The 10,884-nt window shown below is 59.3% G+C and overlaps 1 protein-coding gene across 1 annotated transcript in view; it reads left to right on the top strand.

The window, feature by feature from the left end:
- Window positions 1–1,092: 1,092 nt before the first annotated feature.
- Window positions 1,093–10,884, top strand: part of ZMIZ1 (zinc finger MIZ-type containing 1) — a 227,397-nt gene continuing 217,605 nt past the window's right edge. The window contains 1 exon segment of the mRNA XM_045569353.1: window positions 1,093–1,266. The gene's annotated coding sequence lies outside the window, so the exon portion shown is untranslated.

Raw genomic sequence — 10,884 nt, 5'->3', positions numbered from 1 at the left:
AACTGCGCCTAGAGAGTGCCATCGCTCTGCGCCACCCTTGGGGCAGGGCCTAGCCCGGGGCGGGGGGCTGGGTCCTGCTCTCGCTGGCCCCGTCCGGCCCGCGCACACGGCGCCCCGGCTCTCCCAGCGGGGCCTTGGAGAATCCACCAGTCCCTGGACTGCACAGAGTGCCGCGGAACAACTGTGCGCACCGCACCCCCGCTCCCTCCCCAGCCGTCGGGGGTGCGGAGCTTTAAGCTCCCCCAACGTCGCCCTAAGCGGTGGTGGTGGGGTCCTCTTCTCGCCCTACCCGCCAGTCCCCGGGCATTAGGAACAACCCCGAAGTTTCCTTCAGGGGAAGGCTTTGGAGATCTTGTTAGCAACTTGCTCGCCCCCAATTCCGGTACCTGACAGCGCCCGAGGCCCTGCCTGCACTCCAGGCGGAGGCGTCCGGGCGCGCGGGGTGGGGGCACTCGGGTGAACCGGGTGATTTTGGTCTCTTTCCCAATGTGGTACCTTCTTAAGCTCAGCATTTCTCCCCTTCTCCAAACTTACTGGGGGTGGAGGAGTGCTGGCGGGGGCGCGTTAGGGAGTAGCGAAGGGAGTGGGGAGAAAGAGGCAAGTGAGTGAACCCGCGGCGTACCAGGGAGAAGGTGACGGGGAGCTTTTCCCAAGAGGGGAAAAGCTTAGAGAGAGCAGGGACAGTGGAGCGGGGAAGAAAGAGGAAAAGAAGGGAAAGGAAAAGCGAGGGAGAGAACGAGGGGAGGCGGAAGGAAAGGGAAAGAGAGCGCGGCGAGAACGCAGAGAGCGCCAGCCAAGCCGAGCCCAGCAGAGCGCTGGCGGCGGCGGCGCTGCGCTCCGCTCCGGCCGTAACTCCGCTCCGGCTTTTGCGGGCGGCCGGCGGCGCGGGGCCCTTTGGAAATAGAATAGCCAATGTAATCTGACACTTCAACTTGCTCGGCTCCGGGCGAGTTGATTCACTTACTCACCCCCTAACGCCGAGTTCCTTTTCACTGTCTGTGGACATTAAAAAAGCGAGCGGCGGCGGCGGCGGGCGCCCGGGAGAGCGAGCGGCCGGGCGACGGGCGGGCGAGCAGCGATCGGGCGGCCGAGCGAGCGAGCACCGCCGGCGCAGCGCGGTGACCCCAGCCCCAGCCGGCGCGGAGAGGAGACGGAGCCGAGCCGATCTCGGCGCCCTCGCTGCGCTTCTCCCGGCCCGAGCCGGCCCTACCCCGGCGGTGGCGGCGGCGCGTCCTCCAGCGGCGGCAGCGGCGCTCGCAGCGCTCGGTAAGTTTGGGGCCAGAACCAGGCGCCCGCTGGCCCCGGGGCTTCCTCCTTCTTCCCGCTGACTCTCGGGGTGCAAACGTGGGGTACTGGGTGTTGGGGCTTTTCCCTTAAAGGGTCTGCCAGAGCGGGGCGAGCGGCCAGCGGCTTGAGCTGCGCTCCACTCCCCTTGGCGGCCGGGGGCGGAGGCCCAGGCGGCCGGCGAGCTCCGAGCTCCGCGGAGCCGGCTTGGGCTGCGCGCGGGAGCCGGGGTTCGTCGGGTGTGCGGGGCGTAAGTGCGGTCGTGCGCGCGCGGACCCGGTGCCCGCCTTCTGCCCGCGCGCCTCCAGCCCTCGCTCTGGACACCCGGGGGCCGGGCAGGACCGGGATTCGGAGGAGGGAGGGCAGGACCGGGGAAGGACCGCTTCGGTCTCCCTCGCCTCCTGTGGGGAGATGCGAAGTTGTGCGCTTGTGTGTATACGAGAACCGCTGGGGAAGGCGCCGGATTTCAGGGTGGCAGGGGGTGGTGGTGTTAAGTTGTGCATCTGAATTTCCAGGGAAAACACACACTTTTGTAGACGGGAGGTGGGGGCGCGGTTAAGTTGTTTGTGTGGGAATTGCCCGGGGAAAGGCGGCGCGGTACACGCGAGGAGCGCCGAGGTGTGTGGCTGTGTGGGGGGCTTCTTGTAGTGCCTCGGAAGCCCGAGGGGCGCTCAAGCCAACGCCTGGACGGGGCTGCCCCGGCCAGGAGGGGAGCCCAGAGGGAAGATGTGCGAGTGTGTGTGCGCGCGCGCGTTGCAAATACGAAAGTAATTTCCCCGTGTTCTTTCTTCCTCTGCGTCTCCGGCGGCGGTGGCCCCGGGGGAGTGGGAGGCCGGCCGGGACGGAGGTTGGGGGGCCGGGCCCGGGCCGGGGCTGGAGCTGGGGTCGAGGGGGGAGGGTGGCGGGCTTGTTTCACATTCCTGGCGTCTGGGCTGGAGAGAAAACAGTGGGGAGCGCGGCCTCGGCGTCTGGGGCGCGGGCAGCGGCCGCGCGTCGCCCCCTCGCCGGGGACATCTGTCCAGGAAGCCGGCCGGGCGGGGAGAGGGCGCGGTGCGGAGGGCAGGCTCCCCGCCCCGGAGCGGTGGGGGCGCGGGCGAGGGGCGGCCGCCTTCCCGGCCATTGTGCGCCAGCAGATTTTCACGGGAGACTGCCCCGGAGCCGCCGGAGAAGGCCGGGAGCCGGCCTCAGCCCCGGGTTTAAAAGACACTCCAGGAATGTAAACAACCCGGGCGGGAGCGCGCCAGGGCAGCCGGCCCGGGCCCCCACCCCGCCCCGGGGGACTGCCTGTCGGCCGGGCCGCCCTGCCCTACCCCTCTACCTGCCGCAAACTTTTTCGTCCTCTGCCTTTCGTTCGCCCCTCCAGCGAGGCTCAGAGCGACCGCCTCTCCAGGCGGGGGCCGACGGCGCCTGGCACCCGCGCCTGACCCGGGAGGCCGGGCCGCCTAGTCCCCGCTTCGGTGCCCGGAGCCCCGGCTGAGCCCGGGAGCCGCCGGCTTCCTGGGCAGGCAATGCCTGAGTAACTGGGGTTCCGAGACTGCCCGCCCGCCTCCCTCCCTCCCTCCCGCTGCTCCTTCCCCCGCTCGCTCTCCCCCTTCTCCTCTCCCCTGACTGCTTTTCCAATGCCCTGACATGAGGGAGGAAGATTTAACTTGGCAGCCCAAACAAATGTTCTCTCAGAGGTCCTCCAAGAAGCTGGCGGCAGGGCTGGCGGGGTGAGGGCACTGCTCGGCCAGCCTTTCCCTTCCCTCTGCTCTGCCACGGACATTTGGAGCCCCCCCCCCGGGGGGACAGCCCAGGGCTTGGGAGAGTAGGGCCCAACCCCAAAGATTTAAAAGGGCAGTGGGCAGCTGCCTATGGAAGTCCCTGGCTTGGCGCCGGGAGCAGAGCCGCTCGGAGCTGCCTCCTGGTGCCAAGGGTTTTCTGAAGGATTTTCTTGAGCAACAGTTTGTCTCCCTGCTGCAACCTGGGATCTGGGCCTGGTAGACCAGAGAGTTAACCAGTGCCCTCTCCTCCTCCCTTGTGGGTGTGAGGACAGGCTGGTTACACAGGGCAGGGCAGGAGGCCAGAGGCTGTTCCCAGAGGTGCCTGGGTTTGCTTATTGCTGTTTTTTGAAGGTACAGATAGAGCAGCCGGTGCTGGGGCTGGAGAACTGGGCAGTGTGGCTGCGGGTGAATTCCAGCCTGTCTTTGCTGGCATTTGGATGGTCCCGGGAGTGTGAAAGCTGCTTGTGAGCCATCAGGGAAGTTTAGATGAGAGAGCAAGCCCCTCGCTTTCACCGTCCGGCTGCTTTTTGAGGGGGTCCAGAGTGGGGGGGGTGTTCTGGCCCCTCACTTGGCAGCGCCTGGTCCTGGTGCAGAGGCTGGGAGGGTTTGTGAATACCCCAATCCTCGTGCTGACCTTTCTCTCTTCAAGTCGAGGATGTTGAAACACCAGCATCAAACAAAAGACACATTGAAAGCTGTATCTGCTACAGAGCACGTGTGACTTAGGAGCCCAGGGAATGCATTTGGAGGGAGATGGTGTTTTCTTCCGAATTTTATGATTTCAGTTGGGTTTTGTTTTCCCCAAAAGGACAGAAGCATCTCCTTGTCCCAAATCACGAGGTTATGAAGTGCTGTTTTCACATGTAAATCTCAAAAGTTTAGACTTCTGAGAGTTGGTGGCAGTGACTCGGGGCGGGGGCAGCAGGGAGTTTGCAAGAGTTGGACTGGGCATTTTGGGTATGGCTCACTGAGAAGAATTAGGAATAAGAAATTGCTGGATTTATGGGAAACTTTGAATAAATAGCCTTGTCTGTGCAGAAAAGGGTTGCTGGCTTCTTTGTGTGGACAAAATGTCCCTTTTCCCTCCTAAGGAAAGGTGGGAGGAAGACTCTGGTTCCACTCACAGGCAGGAGCAAAGTGAAGAAAGATCTAGAAACTGAGGGGTTTGGCCACAGAACCAGTTTCTCTCTCTCTCTCTCTCTCTCTCTCTCTCACACACACACACACACACACACACACACACACACACACACACTCTTCCCTAGCTTCAATAACACAACACTGTCCCCATCCCTGGCTCCCATAGATATGCCTCCAACATAGGACAGGTGTCCAGGGTTGAGTCATTCCAGAAAATTGCAGGGACAAGGACCCAGCTGAGAAGAGCTGCAAACTTCACTTTTTTTTCCTGTTTTTTCCTGATTTTTTGGGGGGGGGGCAGGAGGCGATCAAGGAAGGAAGACACTTTGAGGCCTGCCGTGTTTTGAGAGTTTTGTCACAAGAGAACCTGCATATGAAGCCACGGATACAGGGGGTCCAATGAGTGGCAGTGACCCTGGCCTCAGGGTAAGACATGCTGTAAGAAGTTTGGGCACCAACAAGTTAACTTCTGGAAGCTTCTATGGGTACTTGGTCATGGAACCAGGAAGCAGGGACTGCCAGGTCATGACTGGGTCCCCTACGTTTTTATTCATAACTTTGCTCCCAAGGGCCCTTGCCTGGCTCCTATCGCTGCCTCATCTTTATGAGGTTCCTGAGATTTTGTGTGGACAACAAAGGCCAGGCTGCCGTAATTACCCCTCCACCGTTGCAGCCTGGCCTGGTGGCTGCTCTGACCTCTCCGCAGGACACAGTGCCCTCTGCCTGCGCCCTCTGAGGGGGGCTCTTTGTCCTCAAGGGTCCCTGAGGATGGGGAGGCAGCAGTCTGCTTGGGCTATAAGCTCCAGGGGTGAGTCTGAGGTTGGGCTCTACCTTCAGAGAGGATGAAGGGAGGCTGAGAAAACCAATCCCAGGCATAGGCTCCAGGGAGAGTCCAGAAACCCATCATGGTTATGTGGGTCTTCCTGTTACCCAAGGAGATTGTGGAGAGGAAGGTGTCCGCTTGTTGGCTGCTCTGGGCCAGTAACTTCCCTCTGCTGGGCCTCAGTTTCCTGATCTGTAAAATGGTTCCAAGGGCAGAAGTCCTATCCCACCTGGTTGCTGGGAGAATGAGGCAGATGTGGGCATGTGTCCCTGGAAGGCCTGGCAGGCTCTGGGCGCAGAATGGATAGAAGACAAAGTGGTTGGATTGGAGGTGCTAGAAGCATTTTCCAGAAGCTGCTCTCTCATCAAAGTCTACCACCTTGGCAACTGATTGTCCAGCCTCAGCTTGCATGCCCCCCAGGACAGAGTGCTCATCACCTCCAGGAAGCTTCAGCCTTCAGTGCCTGTTTTCTGGACATCCACAGCTCCTGACCCTCACTCTGGGTTTGAAGCGTGGAGGGCTCTTCAGACCACAGACTCATCATTTTCTGAATGATCATGTGTTCAAGACCAGTGCCCGGGCAGGCCAGACTGACACGGGGTAGGGGCCCCCCTTCAAATGGCTGCTTCTAGTCCTTACTGGGAGTGACCTGTAGGGGTGGGGAAAGGCCTGCCCCGGGGAGCTCCCTGTCGCTTGCCTTCGCATGCCAGGCTTGCCTCTTGGCACTTTCTCTCCTTGCAGCTGGGTATGAGAAGGAAGGGGCTGCATAATGAGGGCTGGGGTCCGTCAGGGGCCCAGCTTTGCTGGCGCAGAGGGTTACCGAGAGTCCACAGTGCGAAGCCGGTGCCTGTGAGAGGCCCAGAGCTGTGTAAGACGGTTCATGCTCCTTAGGTGCTTACGGGCCAGTGAGGGCAGCAACATCAGTCCAAATAAATAATTAACCACTACCGGCTGGCTGCCTGCCATGGGGCACATGATGACAGTAATAACCACAGCCCCTCTCCTTTGTGCAGCACTTGGTGGATTTAGAAGTATTCTCCAACTTTGTTTAACCCCAGTAACAGCAGTGTAAGTTAGTTACTGTTTGGAATTACCCCCATTAACAGAGAGGAAAACCAAGGTTCAGAGAGGTCAGACAACTTGTGGCAAGGCCAGGAGTCAACGTGGGGCCTTACTGTACAATACTCTGTGCTGTCTCCTTCCCAGTCCCCTGAGTGAGAGCCCCAGCCAGGCTGGGACACGGGTGCAGAAGTCGTGTGGACTCCAAGAATGGGCACTGGGAGAACGAGGTTGAGGAGGAGCTATTCCCAGGAAGGGTCACAGATATGCCTTCTCTGTCTACCCTACTCCCATTTGGCAGCACAGGGGCCATGCCCCTGCAACTGTGCCCCTTTTTTTTTAGCAGTGTCTTGCAGCCAGAGCTTGCTCTGAGGCCCAAATCCTGCCTTGACTGCCTCTGGGCACACAGGTCTGTGCACGGCCTTCCTCCCCATCCCTGGCCCTGGAGCAGGAGGCAGAGGTGTTTCCAGCCCCTTCGGCCCCCTGGGCTGCTATCCTTTCTACAGCCCCTCCTCTGTCTGAGTCAGTCCCCAGGCCGCCCTGTGGGGGACTTTGGGTTCCTTCTGCCCTCTGCAGCTTGCAAAACCTCCTGGTTTTCTGGAGCTCAGCTGAGTGCTACCCTAGGACAAGGCTGCAGCTGGTGGGGTTCAGGGCAGGGAGCAGCCGGGCAGGCTGACCTGGCACCTCCCCAGGAAGCCTGGCCCAGCCTGGCACACCTGTGCAGGTAATGACTGTAGCTCTGGAGGGCCCTGGCCCCGCCTGTCAGGCCCAGCTGCCGGGGTTACTGCAGGCTTGTGCTGGGGGAGGCCGGGGTGTCTGAGCTAATTAGATTTCTTGGATTTCAATGCTCCCCTAATCCTGTTAGCTGGGCTGTAATTGTAACCACTTGAAGGTTTCGGTTGTGGCAGGCTGTTGAGGACAGACGGTGTGGGGACTCTGCTGTGCCCCAGCCCTAGCCCTAGACAGCCAGCTGGGGACTGGGGAGTGCCTCCCGAGGTCTCCAGGGTAGGGGTCTGAGTGACGGTAGGTGTTGTGGTTTTCTATAGAATCTCAGCATCGCAGACTGTCAGAACAGACATGGCCCTTTGAGATCATCTGGCTCACTGTACAGATGGGGAAACTGAGGCCCACAGAGGAACAGGGACTGGCCCAGGACCTCAGTGGCTGGTAGTGGCAGAGCATCAGGGACTCGTGGTCTGAATTTGTGATCTTTGCCTCTGGAGTCTTCAAGGCAGGTCTGGAATCCCCAGAGATTTCTATTGCCAGGCATAGGGGTTGGGGGCCTTTATTTGTCCCCAGTCCTCCAGCTGGCAGTTACCTATCTGTATTCCCTACCCTGTGTGCCTGTGTGGCTGCCTGCACACACTCATGCACACGTACGCACACACAGTCCTGCTGGCCAGGGCTTCAGCTAAGGGCTTGGCCTGCCTTGCCTGGAACCCTGAGGCATGGGGGCTCTCCCCCTCCTCCAGTAGTCCAGATACTTGCCCTCTTGGAGCGTCCATTTCAATGCAGATCAGGAAACGGCCAAGCTATTCTGATGGGGAGGGAGTTAAGATATGTACAGTTTCTTTGTACTTTCCCTGGCTCTTTCTTCCAGAGTTCTTTTTTGGTGTCGGGCTTAAATGGAAACTGCACCCACTCCTTGTCTTCCCTCCCCTCACCCTGTTCCCACTCAGGTCATCCACCCCCAGGGGTTGGCGCTGGCAGGGGGAGGTGGAAGGTGTGCCGACTTCGGAACCCCTTCCCCCAGCAGTCCCCTGCTGTCATCCTCCTCTTAGCTCTGGAGCAGTAGGGAGAGATGTCTGGAAACTTCCTCCCACTTCTGAAGCTCCCTGGCTCTGGGTTTGAACCCCTAAGCATGTAGCCTAGAATCAGAGGAGACTGACTGGGTTACCTGGTCTGACCTTTCCTTTTCTAGCCCAGGAAACTGACCCGTGGAAAGAAACAATTGGCCTCATCCAAGGTCAGCAGTGAATGGGTGACTGAGCTGGGCCCGGAACCCGGTCTCAACCAGCCCATTAGCTCATGAAACATTTATCACACGTGTGCCGTTGGCCCCTGTTGGCCCAGCACAGTCCCCTTAGCTACTTTTGCGCTTGTGAATAAATGCTTTTCAGCTCTGAGTGCACCTGGGGGCGGGGCGGGCAGGGTTCGCTTTGGAGCGCTCAGGAAAAGGACTAAGGATGGGGCATCTTCAGCAGTAGTCCCAGATCCTCTGCGGCCATGGCCGTGGCTGTGGCCGGGGGAGGATGGATTGGCATCAGAGCCCCACCCCAGCAACACGTGCCTTTACAGGGTGATTGTGTTGTGGATTTGAGGGAAGTGAAACCTTTTAGGGAGGGTGCAAGGTTTCTCATCTGCTAGGGCCTGTTTCACCAAGAGGATGGGTGGCTTCCTCTGTCCTCCCCCCCCTCCCCCAGCCCTGCACAGGGGCTGACTTTCGTCCTGTGCAGTGCTCATGGCCCACTGGCTTTTTCCTGCCTTCACTTCCTCTGTGGGTAGGGGAGCAGGGAGCCTTCTCACCACGCCCTGGGAGTCACCAGCTGAGAGTCACCTGTGCCAGGCCCAGGTGAGAGCACAGGAGGAAGAGCCGGCAGGGCCCAGGATAAGGGAGCAGATGCCAGGTGCCCGGACCTTGCCCTGTCCGCAGGGCTCCCGCCTAGACTCCCACCCCTGCTCCCTGCTGGACCTTGGCCGCAGCTGGGAAGCACAGTGCGCAGCTACAGCCAGCCAGTGACCTGGCCGCGGGCCTGACGGGCACAGAGACCGCTAGGGAAGAGTCCTGAAACTCTCTCCTGGCATTTGCAAGTGGGGAGGGGCCTTCAGGGGGTCTCTGTCCAGCCTTCTGGTTTTGTAGGTGGGGAAGCCCAGGGAGGTGGAGGGACTGGCTGCAGCTCGGACAGTGGGGTGGCGCCTGTGCACTGGGGTGTCTCACCCAGCCAGTGCGGCTGTGTGGGGAGGGGTGGAGTTTTCCATTGCTGTCTGCGTTTCGTGCCCCTGCTGTTGTTTGTGTCCTTAAAATGACTTTCCAAAGGTCTACCATAAATATCATAATAGCCAGCAATTATTGGGCAACTGCTTTGCTTCAGGCTCCTCTCAGACTGCCTGGGTTTGACTCTCAGCTCCACCCTTTGTGAGCTCTGTAACTTTGGGCAGGTTATGTTTAACTTCTCAGACTTTGGTCTCCACCTCTGTAGAGCAGGCTTACTAATAGTATAATAGGAATTATCATACCGCCTTCCCCATAGGTTGAGAAGATGGAACGTGCACAGTGCCTGGCACATAGTAAGTGCTCAAGAAACGGTAGCCGTAGTCTTTGTCATGCCTTACCTCTGACTTAGGGGTGAGGAGGTCACAGGGTACCTCAGGCCCAACCAAAGCCTGGACCCTGTCTCCTGATCCCCAGCACCGCCACACTCTCTTCCTTTGTAGCATGAAAGGCTGGCACATCATCTCTGCGAGGCCCCCCGTAATAACCCAAGTACCTTTTAGTTTGGCCTACCAGGGAAGCCTGTTCCCCTTGGAGAGGTGTTAGAAAGGCGGAGATTGCATCTGGATGGGGGGGTGGGGTGCTGGGCTTTGTCAGCTGTATGCTATTGTGCAGAATCGCTGGGAACAGGAACTGACTGTGGGACCTCCAGCCAGGTACTCTCCCTCGGAGCCTCACTTTCCTCATCCGAAAATCATGAGCTGAGATCACATCATTGTTTCCCAAAGTGGGTTCTCAGGAGCACCAGTCCCAAAAGGGAGGGCTACAGGGTACGCTGCCCCTTTCCTGGGAACCTGTCAACCTATTTGCCTGCAAGGGAAGTCGTGGAGTAAGGAGCCCTTTGCCTCACCCAGCCTTTCTCAAACCTGCAGGACACGCTACCTACCCGCCTTTCTAATGCTCAATAACTACTGAAAAGACCAGTGGAACATTTTGGAAAATGCCAGGCCAAATGGTCCCTCCCAGCCCTGGCATCTACGGTTCCATCCAGTCCAGGATGGTTTACCTGCTGAAGAACTGCCTTCCCCGGGGAGCCTCTCACAGTGGGCAGGACAGGGAAGGCGTCCACCTGGACAGAAATCCTCCCCGCAGCCTGCTTTCCTGGCAGTTCCGCCTAATTTCTACCCACTGTCCAGCCTGCATCTGTATCACTTTTGCTGGCCTCCTTTTCTTGTCTTTTTTTGTTACCAGACCACAAATCTGTTTGCGGTTGGGCAGTCCCAAAAGCAAGGCCAGCTCGGCAGAGGGGTGGGACCTCTGCCATGTCCCTAGAGATGGGCGTAGAGGCTATTGGCCTGTCAGAGCTGGAAGGGCCTTGTACCCACCTGCAGGGGCTGGGAGCCCCCTGAACCTGTGTGCACACCTTTGCAAACATGCATTTTTGGTCCACAGCTTTATTCAGATCCTCAAATCAGCGGGGTTACCTGAAAATGTTATCAAAACTGTGGCCTTAATCCAAGGGTCCACCTATAGTCCCTGGCCCTGGAGTGGAATGGAACTGCCATCCCACCTTTCTCCTTTCCTGCCCACACACCCTTCCATCCCAGCTCAGCTGTGTAACCTCTCTGGACATGAAGACATTTGTGTTTACAACCCCTGCCTCTAATCCCGCTTGACTTGACCAAGGTCACGAACAGTGGCAGGCCCCTGGGACACAAGCCTTGGCACAGGGCTAGGGTGGCCTGGAGATGGAGGGGGAGTGGCAGACAGGTATGGCCTCCTGCGCCAGCTGACCTCACTGTGGAACCCTCCCATCTCGTCCTGGCTGAAATGCTGGGGATTGGGAAGTTCCCGCCCACCCCTTCTTCCAGGAAGGCTGGGCG

This window comes from Lemur catta, chromosome 14 (assembly GCF_020740605.2).
Source record: "Lemur catta isolate mLemCat1 chromosome 14, mLemCat1.pri, whole genome shotgun sequence".
Lineage (NCBI taxonomy): Eukaryota > Metazoa > Chordata > Mammalia > Primates > Lemuridae > Lemur > Lemur catta.
Note: the sequence above shows the minus strand (reverse complement) of the source record. Positions and strands in the feature narration are given on the sequence as shown.